Below are 15431 nucleotides of genomic sequence, written 5' to 3' on the forward strand. Positions count from 1 at the left end.
TTGTTTTAAATGTCTTTCTATATGTAACTATTTTATATATGTTTATATTATATTGTAAATCACTTCAGGATATGTCATGGGAAGTGATTCATAAATAAAAAAGAACCATAATAATGCACACCAACAACAACCTTTCTGAGGTCTCCAAATCATCCCTTTTGGTTTTTGCCACCCTGAATAATTCGGTGTCATCCTGAAGGTCAACCAGTTCATGGTTCATGGGTGATTAAAGTATAGCAGTTTCTACTAGATGAGTCAGATTAAAATTACTGAAACTGTTCAAGGCATGCCCAGAAACTTTATGCCTGTAATTTTCTCATTTCTTTTTTAACCACTCCCCCCCCCCCATGGCAATGGCTGCTAGGAACTCCTGCCAAAAGTGCTAATGAATTTTGCATTGCGTTTTCACTCATTTAGGGCTTAATAAAAAAAACCTTCTTTGCCTTTATCTGGGGGATTTTGTTTCCTGCTAACTGGTGTCAACATCAATCAGGATCACGGGGCTCAAACACCACTGGTTTCAAGGCCCTTTTGCTAATTTCCCTTTTACCCCCTTGAACAACTTGGTAGTGCTTGGGCAGTTTACACAGGATTGTGTCAATAAATATCCCTCCTGCCCTAAACTACAAAAATCAGAAGCAGAGAGAGAGAGAGAGAGGGAGAGAAAGAGAGGGAGAGAGAGAATTAACACAGTGGCAAATGTTAACGCTGATCCCAGAAATGCTTTCTTTTGAATCATTTGCTGCTGCAGGGTAAGGGATGTTGCTCCAAAAGAAGAAGAGAGAATTACTCTGTTTCCATTTTCCATCTCTCTCTGTGCTAGAGACTTGTGAGCAGCGGTGGTAGCTGGTGCCTACCGGAGCTGGGGGAGCAAAAGGCAGAGAGGCCAACAGGATGCAGAGCCAAATAATTCTAGATGTACAAGGAGAAAAGAAAGCAGACAGGTGGTCTCCCAAAACCCCAGCCCCCGGACTAGGTGTAAGTAAAAATGCAAGCAGGTGGGTACAAGCTGAGGACAGAGTGAGGGTGGGGCAGCACTCCATTCGCCCTAGGGTTGCCAGGTCCATGGCCTGAGACTGATCCTGTATCTTTAGGAGAAGAGAAAGTCAGCCAAGTGCAGGTGTTCCTGCAACTCTGTAATGGAAAAAGCCACAAGGTGGAATTCCCCCTTCTCGCTGCACAACTTTTAAAGATACAGAAGACCTCTTGGTTGCCAGGCCCGGCCTTACTTGGCTGACTTTCTCTTCTCCTAAGATACAGGATCAGTCTCAGGCCATGGACCTGGCAACCCTAATTCGCCCTAATGGACCCGCCTCCACTGCTTGCAATATTTTTGGTAATATCTGTTTGTTTACAAATATACACTAGGACTGTGCTCTGTATTTGCCCGAAGCCCGAGCCAAACTGGGCCTCTTTGGAGGCATTTGGGCCTCAGCCGAATCGGTTTCAGATAGCCCTGGATTGCTACGGGTGGAGTACGGCTGCCCAGAGTGATCCAAGGTTGTCACTGGGTGGGGCATAGGGTCAAAAAAAGAGGCAGGCATGTGCAGGACGAAAGAGAGAAACCAGGAAAAGACAACACTTCTTTGTAGGAGAAAGTAGGTGCCTTTCTGCCCGACCTCTCCTCTTTCCCACCAGGCTTCCTAAGTCCTGCGAACCATGTGTATGGTGTAGTGGTTAGAGTGTTGGACTAGTACCTGGGAGACCAAGGTTTGAATTCCCATGCAGCCATGAAGCTCACTGGGTGATCTTGGACTAGTCACTGCCTCTCAGCCTAAGCTACCTCACAGGGTTGTTGTGGGGATTAAACAAGGAGGGGGAGAACTTCCAGCTGCTCTCCCACATTCTGCTAGCATTTTTATATTCCTGCAAATGGTGCCTTTATTAACACTGCTCAAACAAAGATTTGTATTTCATCTGTATCCTACCAGGGAAAACAGATATTCACATCTCTGGTGTTTTTTTTTAAAAGGAACCCACCGCAGCATGCTTGCTTGCCAAGCAACCAGAGGGAGTGGAAATGTTAAATTAGAGGGCATGGTCATTAGGAAACTGCATGAGTGATCCTTCCCCTCAGTGTGAATACAAAACACAGTGTTTGCAGCTGGCAATGAACCCTTACTGTTTTTTTTGTTGTTGTTATATGCCTTCAAGTCGATTACGACTTATGACAACCCTGCCGGAAGCCTCAGGAGGGGAGAGTGTTCTTGCACTCGGGTCCTGCTTGCGGGCTTCCCCCAGGCACCTGGTTGGCCACTGTGAGAACAGGATGCTGGACTAGATGGGCCACTGGCCTGATCCAGCAGGCTCTTCTTATGTTCTTATGTTCTATGAATTAGAGACCTCCAATAGCATCTATTATAAACCACCTTGTTCAGATGTTGTAAGTTCAGGTTTGTGGCTTCCTTTATGGAATCAATCCATATCTTGTTTGGCCTTCCTCTTTTTCTACTCCCTTTTTGTTTTCCCCAGCATTATTGTTTTTTCTAGTGAATCATGTCCTCATTATGTATCCAAAGTATGATAATCTCAATTTTATCATTTTAGCTTCTAGTGATAGTTCTGGTTTAATTTGTTCTAACACCCGATTATTTGTCTTTTTTGCAGTCCATGTTATGCGCAAAGCTCTCCTCCAATACCACATTTCAGATTTTAAATTTGAATTTTTTAATTTTTCTCTTGCCCATTTTTTTCACTGTCTAACTTTCACATCCATACATAGAGATCAGGAATACCATGGTCTGAATGATCCTGACTTTGGTGTTCAGTGATACATCTTTGCATGTGAGGACCTTTTCTAGTTCTCTCACAGCTGCCCTCCCCAGTTCTAGCCTTCTTCTGATTTCTTGACTATTGTCTGCCTTTTGGTTAATGACTGCGTCGAGGTATTGATAATCCTTTACAAGGTCAATGGCTTCATTGTCAACTTTAACGTTACATAAATCTTCTGTTGTCATTACTTTAGTCTTCTTGATGTCCAGCTGTAGTCCTGTTTTTATGTTTTCCTCTGTAACTTTCATCAGCATTCGTTTCAAATCATTACTGGTTTCTGCTAGTAGCATGGTATCGTCTGCGTATCAGCCCTTACTATGGACGGTGCAAATAGAAAACGGAGGTAAAAACTGTGTCTTTAGTATGAAGTAATGTTCCCATGTGGATAAGCCATTACACAAACAGCTTATCCATCCACCAAATGTGATGGAAAGGCTGTAAGGTACATAAATCTGCTGTGAATGTTGCTGCTGGGTTCCAGTATTCTGGGTATTCAAGATTACTTCAATTCTTTTGGTAAAATTCAAGGAGATTATACCACCAAAGGTCTGAACATTCCTTTCTTCATCTGGCTCTTGCAAAACAAACAAGCAAACAGAAGGAGGCACAATGAATGATTACAGTTATAATCAATATACTCATAAGATGTTTTAATAAAAATGAATGTTAATACAAAGAAAAAGATCTATGGATACAAGGAAGTCATTGCACTGAAAAGTACGTCTTCACACAGTGCATAGTCAAACTATAGAATCTGGTCCTGCAAGACTGCCACCAACTTGGATGGCTTTAGAAAAGGATGAGGCCATCAGTGCCATGATGGCTGTGTTCTCCACCCACTGTCAGAAGCAGCAGGCCCCTGAATAACAGTTTCTGGGAATTGCAAGTGGAGATCCACTTGCAGGCTTTCCATAGTTATCTGGTTGGCCACTGTGAGAACAGGATGCTGGACTAGATGAGCCTTTGCCTGATCCAGCAGGGCTCTTCTTATGTTCACTGTTTATTTGTTCATCTATTTTGGTCCATAATACACCATACCCAATGGTGTTTTATTTCATGCCCATCTGTCCAAAAAGATGGCTTCATATCCTGAGTGGACTCAGATCTTATTTCATGGGACGGGAGAAGCAAGAAAGAGTCAGCAACCATCACACACAAACAGTGAAAAGAAAAGCAACCCAACTCTCCTTCGATGAGGATCGCCTCTTCTCCTGCAGAGATGTGAAACGGTGCTGTTGCAGTTGGGAGAGATCAAGGAGGAATATAAAAAAGAGATACAATCTGGACTGCCAAGGATGCAGAAATTTTAAAATTTTTGAGCACTGCTTCATTATCTCTTTTCCATATTACCCACCCCACCATGTTTTTGTCATTCCTCCAAGACCTGGAGCCACCCAGCAAATCCAGATCACTCTCAGTTGCATCAGCCTTTCAAAGCTTCTGTTATAAACACAGCTGCCCGGAATCTGCTGCCTTCTAGTCAAATCTTAAATCTTAGATGGGCAGCTTGTGCAAAGAGAGAAACTCAGAAGCACTCCAAATTGAAAAATAGATACCCCATCTTTCTCTTGCAACTGAAAATGATGGATCGGGGCGAGGGACTGCAGTCTGAAGGGCTGAATGCAAGCCCCTTGGACTTTGCCTCAGGCCCTGCACATCCCCAGACCACTTCCTTCACTGGTCCTGTTCCATCCTTGCACTATGATAAAGTCTCTCACTTGCTTTGAAAGAGGATGGAGAGATGTGTGTCGGGGTGTAGAAACATCTGGCTTTTGCATGACTGGAGTGTAGCCTCCTGTACAAAGGGCCCCATCCACTGCTCTGCCCTTTGACCTCTGGCCCAACGTACCAGTAGCATAGGATTCCCAAAAAGTTGTTCATGAGGGAATGCAGCCCTCAGGATGAGAACACCCCTGCTCTGCACAAATGGATGAGCCCAAACGTTGCAGGCCCAAGGGGTCATTTGAGACATGCATGTAATTCAAAAGTGCTTCTCTCAGGGGTGGATACAGGGGGCAATGAAGTACTGAATGAGTGACGTGTTCCATTTCTGTCCAGTAGTGTAGTGGCAAATTCAGAAGTACAGGGTTCCTCCATGATGGTCACAGCCACACACCCCTTTTGTGCTGCTGGGTTATGAGATCCTTGTTAACACCATCTCCCACAACAGACCTCCCTAGGAGCCAATCAGCTTGAAAGGGGAGAGTGTTAGTTACTGAGAAGAGTCTTCTCAGGGGCTGACTTACCCCATTTCACTCTGGTTGGCCCCAGTCAGCAGCAAAGGACAAGGAAGCATTTTAGAAGACTCTTCTCCATGGCTCCCCTTTCATGCTGATTGGCTCATAGGATGCGGGAGATATAGAGACTATGCTAGGACCTGGTTCCCCCAAAAGTAAGGGGTCTAACACCTTCTGAGCCTCCGGATGACTACACCCCTGCTTCTCTCAAACCATAAGGGAATAACATTCCTTGTATGGAGTGTTACAGTTGTGACCAAACGGAGCGGCTGTGTCCGGGTCTGGGGTCAGAGGCCAGCATCATCAGGCAACTGCCAAGGCCCAAGGGATCCCAGGATCTCTGTGTTGTTTCTCCTCTGTGTTGTTGTCTGATCACCTGTCCTTTCCATGCAGCGAGAAGAGGAGGTAAGAAGGAGCAGCAATCACCAATGGCTGTGCTCTCTCTTGGGTACTGGTGCAAAGCCAGCATGGCTTAGTGGGTTAGAGTGTTGGCCTAGGACCTGGGAGACCAGGCTTCAAATCCCCCACTCAACCAAAAAGCTCACTGGGTGACCTTGGGCCAGTCGCTGACTTACAGCCTAGCCTAACTCACAGGGTTATTGTGAGGATAAAAAAGGAGGGAGACGGCAGGGGGAACAACCATAATTAAATAAGCAGAGGGCATACAAGCAGGCAGTGGTGGCACAGGGGAGAAGAGGGGAAGTCCACAGAGGGTTACTTGCCCTAAGACTCCTCCCCCCTCCAAAAATCCAAGCACCTTGCAGCCACACTAACTATGTCCATCAACTTAAAGTAGGAAGAGTCAAAAGCTGTTTGAAGTTGAAGGATTTTAAATCTGAGAGAGATCCAGTTACACCTATAGCGCTGACGTGAAGCCTGGGCTCTCCTGAACCATATCCATGAAACAAAGGAGATGATATGTCTGGTAGCAGGACCAATGGAGGATTATTTCTGATCCTGTATTAAACCTATTTCTTAGTTATTTAGTATGCTGCTGTGAATTTGGGCACTTACATCCCAGTGAGCAAGCATCTACCGGGAGCTGACACGGCATGCTGTATAACAAATACAAATAGCCTCGACGAGGCAAGGCTAAGCTTTGACGCAATGCCACATCAATAAGTTAAGGCATCTTCCCTTCCTGACATGAATTACCTTGTCTAGGATGCCACCAGATAATCAGAAACTTCCATTGCCAATGGCAAGACTGGGGCAAAATTGACCTTCAATGATGGAGCAGTTGTGCATTTGGGGACTGATGAGGCTGCCAGGATATGGAAAGTCACTTCGAGCACCAACAATGTGCTTGTCATCGAAGTGACACGTTGCCTCCGGGCAACGTACCTGGATGTGAAAGAGATTCATCACAAGGCCAAGACTGCTCTGCAGAATTGCTGCATGGGGAACGCAGGAATTGAGTGCCCTCCATCCGGTTCTGCTCATGATTTGGTTTCACGGGGGGGGGGGGATCTGGAATTTTATCAGAAGGCATTTTCTTTTTCTCGCTGCCCCCAGGAAAAAAAGAAGCAAACAGGCTGTGTATACACCATATATTTAAAGCATATTTAAGCATGTGACTGCCCCCAAAGAATCCCGGGAAGTGTAGTTTACCACCGTTCCCAGCACCCTTAACAAATTACAGTTTTGAGAATCCTTTGGGGGCAGTCTTGTGCTTTAAATGTGTGGTATGCAGGCAGCCTTTGTGGATTTTTGAATATTCTCCACCATTTGTGAATCTGCTTCACCGCTGATTCTTCCAGTGGAGGCTGGACCACCAGGGCAAATGGGACATTGCCCCTCGAACCTCAGCCAGCCTTCGCCTGCCTACTTTCCTACTTACAGTCCATCAGAGGATGGCTCTGCCTGTCATTGGCTCTGGCTCCACCTCTTGTAGGTCTCCCTTCCTTTGGCATTCCAGTCCCAAAGGGCACCATTCATCACTGGCCCCTTTCCATGTTAGAGAGGGCTTACCTTCTAGATGCCTCAAGTGAGGCCTTCTCTTTCATCGCCCTGACAAGTGCAGTAGGGGGGTAGTCTGAGGGCAATAATACTGAGCTACAGAGCAACTGGAATTGTAGAAAGCTGATGTAATTTACACTGCTGTAAATTACAGCAGCATAAGTTACACCTATTCCAAATTCTGTTCAGGAGGAATTTGACATATAGCACCATTTTTGCTGGCTTTTTCCTGCTGGGTTGCTAGGTCATGTGACTTAGTTGAAAGGGGCTTGGAATAGGTATAAGCAGTAGTGGGGAGTTGGTAAAAACTGAGGTGCTAGTAACTCTTACCTTCATTAGAATACCATGGATGCCAGCGCAAAATGGCTGGCACGAGCAGCAAAACAAAAGAAAGTTCTGGGTGTAAATCTCTCCTTGCCTCATCCCATCCCTGCCACACCCCCAGAACACCCCTTTGGGGGAACTTAGGCTGGTGTAAGTTACACCAGCTTAAGTTCTGTCACCTGAGCCCTGGCTGAGTTGTGGGGAGAGACTTAGGCCGGCATATTTCTGGGTCAGCCAGGGTAAAGGACTTGCGCTGGCATAATCAGGAAAGCCCAAGTTCCACTGAAACCAAACTCTCACCCTGGCAGATCTTGGGTTTGGATTGCATTGTGAGTTACCTCACGTGGTTGGTGTAAAGGTGACTTAAGATAACACATCTGAGTTTGAACACGAAAAGGGCTATCAGTGCTCATGGTTGATATTATAAATCCACTCACTGCAACACCAGAGATGATTAAAAAAATGCCAAGCACGTTTTCAGCTTCTTTCTTCCTCAGTGGCCTTATTAGGAAGAATTCAGTATTCAGCATGTTTTAATCCTTGATGTTGTACTGAATGAATCTGCAGACACTATTACATACATTTCAGTTTTCCCTCATTGACTTTAGTCCTACCCTGATCTTCACAATTGTGTAAGCTGAGATTGCGGTGCATGTGTGTGTAATGCCGACAGTCATAAGAACGTAAGGGCTCTGGTGGATCAGGCCAGTGGCCCATCTAGTCCAGCATCCTGTTTTAACAGTGGCCAACCAGATGCCTCTGGGAAGCCTGTATGCAACGGCCTGAGGGCAACGGCCCTCTCCCCTTTTGTGGTTTCCAGCTACTGGTATAATCAAAGGCATACTACCTCTGACAGTGGAGGCAGAACATAGCCATTATGGCTAGTAGCTAGTGATATAGACTTATCTTCCATGAATTTATCTTCCTTTAAAGCTGGACTACAGCTTTCATCAGCTTTGCCCATTGGCCATGCTGGACGTTGCTGATGGGAGTACAACCACATCTGGAGGACCACAGGTGCCCCATCCCTGCTCTGCTTGAAGACCTCCAGTGGTAGAGAATGGTTTCATTGTCAAACCGTTCTTACCATAAAGAGGTTTCTCCCAATCTTCAGCTGAAATGTACCCTCCTGGGCCTTAAGCCTGTTAGACCAGCCAGCCAGCCAGCCTCCTAGGCTCAGCCCAGCCTATCCATACACCTCGGTCTACAAATGAAGATAATTAATGCTGGTCTTACAAAGTTATTCTAAAGTCTATTGATATAATGGATGTGGACTGCTTTGAATAATGCTCAGTATTATTTTGAAATGCTGCCTGAGGAGCACAGTGGCTCACAGGACAAAGCTATAAGAAAGAGATTTTGTTTTCTGGTACGTTTTATGTTATGATGTTTTAGAGTATTTTAATGTTTCACTCTGGCTGAGAAACTGTGATGTTCACTAACTACACTTCTCTCTCTGTGTGTGTGTCTTTCTCTACTGCCCACCACCAGATTGTGTGGGATGATGGCAGCTGAGATTCTGAAAGAAACAGTGTATCCAAAATGTTTTTAAGAAGCTAAGAATATAAGAAGCATCTTGTGAGATAAGCCCAATGCACAGCATCCTCTATCAATGTGTGGCCAGCCAAAGGTTTTGGGGAGCTCACAAGCAAGGCGTGAAAATGACGGTCTGCCCCTGTTGGAATTTAGATTTTGGTGTTTTAGAGGTGCATGCTGTCTTTTAGTGCATCATTCACTCTAGTAGCAAACACAACTGCTGTGTGCCAACACTTTTGTAGTTAAAATGGGCCCACTGAGAAATAAGAGGGAGGTATCAGCATGCTCAGGGGAACCCCAAGGTTAGCAGAAGTATAAAACAGTCCAGTGAGGACTAAGCATGGTCAGTGTCCATGAAATGCTGAGTGTCTGTTGGGGGCAGAGGCCTCAGGGCTCTGTGTGTGGGTGTGTAATGGAGTATCCTGGAAAAGTCTGTGGCTTGTATTAAAAAAGCTGGCTTGTATTACACCTGGGTGTGGCCTATAATTGCACTTTTATAGGTAGAGAAGCTGTGATTTAAGAGATCTAGTTTTTACATGTTGCCTATATTTGGGATGGCTTATATTTGGATCAATAAGGTGTATCAGTGCTTCAGCCCTTCCTCGTAAAGAAGGTGCTCAACCCCCATGACCATTTTATCTCCATTTTTCATACTCTCCCCAGTTCTATAAGGCTAGCAAGAAACTAGGTTTCCATATGGCCTGGTGATAAGGAAGAGTGATGGTGGTTGCAATTGCTCCCGTTCTATCCCAAGGCTTCACGATGTCATGATGGTTGGAAGCAGAATGAAATTATGACAGGAGCCTGGAGACTAAATTCAGTAACATTAAAACAAGCTCCAAGTGTGAATTCAGAATCTAATATACGCTATAATCCTTTGGGCAATAATTGCCAGAAGGAGCCTATTAACATGGAAAGTTGTGTTTGGTTGGTGGGATCACATCAGGAGCTGTCACATTGCCAATGTAGGCTACATGGTGAAAAGAAACCTGACAGTTGCAGCATTCAACATACATGCACGGACAGAGAAAGGACACACAGATTTACAGGGCTGCTTGCTATGCCTCAAAAAGTGTTTAGAACAGAGCTTGGAAAAGTTACTTTTTTGAACTACAACTCCCATCAGCCCAATCCAGTGGCCATGTTGGCTGGGGCTGATGGGAGTTGTAGTTCAAAAAAGTAACTTTTCCAAGCTCTGGTTTAGAATAGGGATGGTTTAGAACCTCTGTCCCTCCGGATACTGCAGGACTCTACCTCCCACCAGCCCCATCAGTCAGAATGGCCAATGGTCAGGGATGATGGGATTTGCAGTCCAGCAACATCTGGAGAGCAACAGGTTGTCCATCCCTGTTTTAGAAGGTACCTTAAAACCCAAGCCAGAGAAGAACTTTTGGGCTGCAGTGCTTGCTTTGTGCTTGAGGTGATTATCGTGAGATTCCAGGAAATACAAAATTCACCAGCACCACTAGACAGAATCCCAAGTACAGTAGGGCCCCGCTTTTTGGTGCCCCGCTTTTTGGTGTTCCGCTAATACGGTGCCAGCGGGGCGATCAGCTGGAGGGGGGGCTGGAGCTCCCCGCACTCCAGCTGATCATGCTAGAGGAGGGGAAGATCAGCTGCAGTGTGCTACAGCTGATCTTCTCCTCTTCTGGCATGATCAGACTCCCATGTTCGAGCTGATCGCACCCAAGGAGGGGAAGATCTGATCTTCTCCTCCTCTGGTGCAATCAGCGGGTTAGGTTCCAGACCCCCACGCTACAGCTGATCTGCTTTTCGGCAGTTTTTGCTTTCCAGCGGGGGTCTGGAACCTAACCTGCCATATGAGTGGGGCCCTACTGTACCTCAGTAGTCACAACTCAGTGGTAGAGCACATGGTCTCAGGTTTAATCCCTAATCTCCAGTTTAAGGCTCAAGTGGCAAATGATAGGAGAGACCTCTACTTGAAACTGAGGAGAGCAGTTGCTAATCAGTGGAGACAATTCTGATCCAGATGAACCGATAGGTAGAACCAGTATAAGGCACCTTCCTGTGTTCCTATGTAACAGGACTACATTAGCCCCTGCAGCCTCTGTATGAAGATCTGTGACATGGGGCTATATCACTCTGCCCCCACGTCTACAGAGTGGTGAAAGCACAAGTGGAAATTAGGCAGTGCAGTTTTCAGGTTTTTCAGTGTCTTTGGACAAGAGGATCTCCATGCCGCCCCTTGCAGTGTGTCTTACTCCTTATCATCATTAGTTGCCCCTCCTTTTAAAAACATAAGTAGGGTCCAGCTGGATGAGGCCCAAAAGCCCAGTTAGTCCACCATCCTGTTCTCACTCTGGCCAACTAGATACATATGGGAAGCCCACAAGCAGGACCTGTGCTCTCCCCACATGTGATTCCCAGCAATGGGCATTGAGAGGCATACTGCCTTTGATAGCAGAGGGAGAAGGTAGTCATCCACACACGCTTGCTTGTCAGCCAAAGAGCCAATGAGCAAACAGGCAGTGGCATCTACTGTTCTGTCTTTGTCTATTGCTTTCTTATTTGTTTATTTATTTAAAAATATTGATAGACAGCCCCTTCATAAAAAATATCATGGTGGTGCACAACAAAACACACAAGTACAATAAAGCATAAAACACCATACAAACCAGTATAAAATAATCATTAAATCATGGCTGGCTAATCAAAAACACTATTCACTAATAGGCAAAAAACTTTGCCATTCAAGAACGTACCTATAGCCCACAGATATTTCTATCAAACTTTAAAAAGCAGGGAAATTGGGCAGCTATAGTGAATGCACCAGGGGAGCAGGAGATCTGACCTCCTCTCTGAGATATTGGACTGCCCTACAAATTTGTCAAACTGCAAACACAATTTGGGTTGGTCTTTCACAATCCAACCCACTTCCTGTGTAGCTTGGAAGAATTTGGTAGCATGTGTCTCTGAGCATATGGTGAGTGGTGGCAACACCTGCCATCTCCAAAGATGGAGAATTACATTTTTGTATGTTTCTTGGTGTTCTTCTTACTTTGCTTCTTTCCTGTGTTACTATTATTTCTACAGAGAATCTAATCTAGAAAATTTTATTTCCCTCATTATTCATCCTAGAAACCTGTATCAAATTTATTTTTATTAATTTCAAAGCCTTTTTATTGGTCAGTGTCATATGATGGTGTTTGAAACATCAATTTGTTTCAAATTGGAGGTTATGTTCTATTTCTATTTTGGGCACATTAACAGTTGAATCTGAAACTGCAGTTTGATGTAAAATCAGACTGATTACAATATGTTACTATTTAAGCAATGAATCTAGCTGTTGGAAAAAATAAGCTTGTCCTGCTATGCTTAAACCACTCCACTTAAGAAAAGGTGGGCATGGTCAATTAAAAACATAGAGCACACCTACAAATTTGCTAGAATATATTTCACCTTCCACTGTTTTATCTTGTGCAAACTGAGACACTCTTCATGTCCACTGGAAACTATTCTGCAGAACAGTCAGTGCCATTATTGCACAATTATTTTTGGAGATTTTTAGTGTATATTTTGCAAAGTGTTGCTGTACTTCACATATTCACAGAAACAGAGGCAAAAGAAAATGATTTCCTATAGGAAACTTCACTAAAATTGCAAAGTAAATCAAACATATTTAAAGTGGCTGTCTGAACTATATCAACTGTATCTTAATAAAGTTGTTTCCTCCCTGCTAAAACAAGATCAGCACAGCACATGTCTTGTTTCTATTATTTGGGCTGATTGCAGGTGTTGCCACCACTCACCATATGCTAAGAGGGAAATGTTACCAAATTCTTGCAAGCTACACAGGAAATGGATTGGACTGTGAAAGACCAACCCAAATGTGTTTGCAGTTTGACCAATTTGTAGGGCAGTCCAATATCTCAGAGAGGAGGTCAGGTCTCCTGCTCCCCTGGTGCATTCACTATAGGTGCCCAATTTCCCTGCTTTTTAAAGTTTGATAGAAATATCTGTGGGCTATAGGTACGTTCTTAAACCACAAGGTTTTTTGCCTATTAGTGAATTTCTTTGCTTTTTAATGTGGGAGGTAAGAGATGGGATCCTGTGCAAGTTTGCTGAGAACTGATTGAATCATTTGCATACTTATTGAGTTCACTGGGACTTAATCCCCTGCAATCATGCTTAGGATAGGTGAAACTGACCACAGGGGATGGGGAGGGGAGGAGGAGGAGGGTGGGGAGGAAGGGCAGTGGGGGAGGAGGGGGATGGGAGCAGGCAGGAGGGGGAGGGTAGGAGAAAGGCAGGTTTGATCATTTGCATGTTTATTGAGTTCAGTGGGATTTACTCCTGTGCAATCATGCTTAGGATAGGTAAAACTGACCAGGGGTGAGGGAGGGCTGGAGTGGGCAGGGGAAGAAAAGAAGGAAGAAGGGAGGGAAGGAGGAAGGGAGAGAAGAGGGGAAGGAGGGGAAAGGCAGGTCTGATCATTTACATGCTTATTGAGTTCAATGGGATTTACTCCCATGCAATCATGGTTACGATAGGGAAAACTGACCATGAGGAAGGAGGAGGGGGAGGGGAGAGGAGAGGGAAGGAGAAAGGGATGGGAGAGGGGGCAGAAGGAGGGGGATAGGGAAGGAGGGTATTGAAAGGGGAGGGGCAAAGGAAGGGGGAGGGAAGGGGCAAAAGGGAGGTGATGGGAAGGAGGAGGAGGGAGGGCAGGTTTGATCATTTGCATGCTTATTGAGTTCAATGGGAACCCGCGCAATCATGCTTAAGATAGGTAAAACTGACCATGGGGAGGATGGGGAGGGGGAAGGAGGGAATTGGAAGGGGGGAGGAGGGGGAGGCAAAGGAAGGGGGAGGGAAGGGGCAAGAGGGAGGGGATAGAAGGGAGGAAAAGGAAGGGTGGGTTTGATCATTTGCATACTTTTTGAGTTTGATGGGATTTATTTCTGTGCAATCATGTTTAGGATAGGTGAAACTGACCTGTGGGAGGGGCAGGGAGGGGAGAAGGAGGAGGAAGGGATGATATTGGGAGGGTGGGCACTGGGCAGAGGGGAAGCCCCTTTCCTTTCCCAAAGGAAAACATTGTAAACAGTGCTTTTCAGCATTTTCCTCACCTTTTATATTCTACAGCAAGCACATGAAGCCTCCCACCCAAATTTAAAACAAAGCTGTCCCTGGCAACATCCACACCAGATTGTTATTTCACTTTAGACAGTTATGGCTTCTCCCAAAGAATCCTGGGAAGTGAGGTTAGTGAAGGGTGCTGAGAGTTGCTAGGAGACGCCCTGTTCCCCTCACAGACCTTCAGTCAGAGTTGCTGACTTGTAAACCAGTCTGGCCACTGGAGCTCTCTCAGTGGAATAGGAGTCTCCTCTCAGCCCCCTTCACAAACTACACTTCCCAGGATTATTTGAGGGAAGCCATGACTGTCTCAAGTGAAATCAAAGTCTGGTGTGGGTGTGGCCCCCTGATTAGGCAAGCCCAGCAGCTGGGAGTCTGGCTTTTAGAACACTGATAGTTGGTTCTTACTGAGCATGCTTGACATTGAGTCCAAGTCAAAATTTCTTAAATTAATTAAAAATCAGCCATTTTTTTAAACTTTTAAACTGCAGAAGATGAAGGTCAGAGTATGGGGCAAGGTCAGTAATAGGATTACAGGTACTCTGTGAACATGGCTGATTTTCAATGAATTTCAACATATTATGAGAACTCTGACAGAAAAAAGTCCAGAAGGTGTCTGGTTTTCTCTCTTTTTTTTTACACTTTGAACTCTCGATTTTTCCCTGACTGTTTTGTGTATCGTCATGAACATTTAGAGGATTGTTAAGCCAGCATTTTTGAGTTCAGGACAATAAGTTTTGTAAGGTTTTGCTTTGAAATGAGCTTATGGGAAGCATCAGAATGGCATGGGGGTATTTTCAATTTAACATTGCAGAATGCGAAAAATCCATGCTGACTATAGTATACAGCCACTCTTGTGACTGTATAATAAGCAGCCAGGTAGGCCTGTTGGCATAAAAAAGGTATTTAAGTGTCATGAGCCTGTGAAGAACTCTTGGCAGGTCTGGTCTGAGGAGGAGGAGGTCTGCAATCCATGGGAGGGGCCCAGTGATCTGCCTATCGACATCCCCCTGAGGTGTTGGCGAATGTGGATGAAGGTGTTGGGTTGTCAGTGTGTCCCCTCACCCCACCTCCGATGCTTGTTCCACCTCCCGGCCAGCCTTTTCTTTTTGATCTTCATCCAGCAGAAGAGAGGATGCCAGAGGTGGAGCCGGGGTATGATTTGGCCAAGTTGTCTTCACCTCCACTTCCAGGGATGCACTGGAGGCAACACAGGTGCAAACTGATTAAGCCCATTAACCAGCCTACTTGTAGGAGTACCCATCTGCTTGCCCAGTCCCTAGCTGGAAGACACATCCCACACAAGTAGTCGTCCCCGCCCCATCCTTCATTAGGGGAACTCAGGGGGCACATCAAGTGTTGTGACCTCTCTTCTTGCATAGCCATTCCGAGTAGTGCCTTGAGGTGGTCTTAACTCTGTGTGAACTGAGCTCTGTTCCAGTCATCTGCTAATCTGTGGATTAAAGCCATTGGCAAGAACCACGCCAAGCCAAGAGTCCTGAGTAT

Source organism: Rhineura floridana, chromosome 1, assembly GCF_030035675.1.
Source record: "Rhineura floridana isolate rRhiFlo1 chromosome 1, rRhiFlo1.hap2, whole genome shotgun sequence".
Lineage (NCBI taxonomy): Eukaryota > Metazoa > Chordata > Lepidosauria > Squamata > Rhineuridae > Rhineura > Rhineura floridana.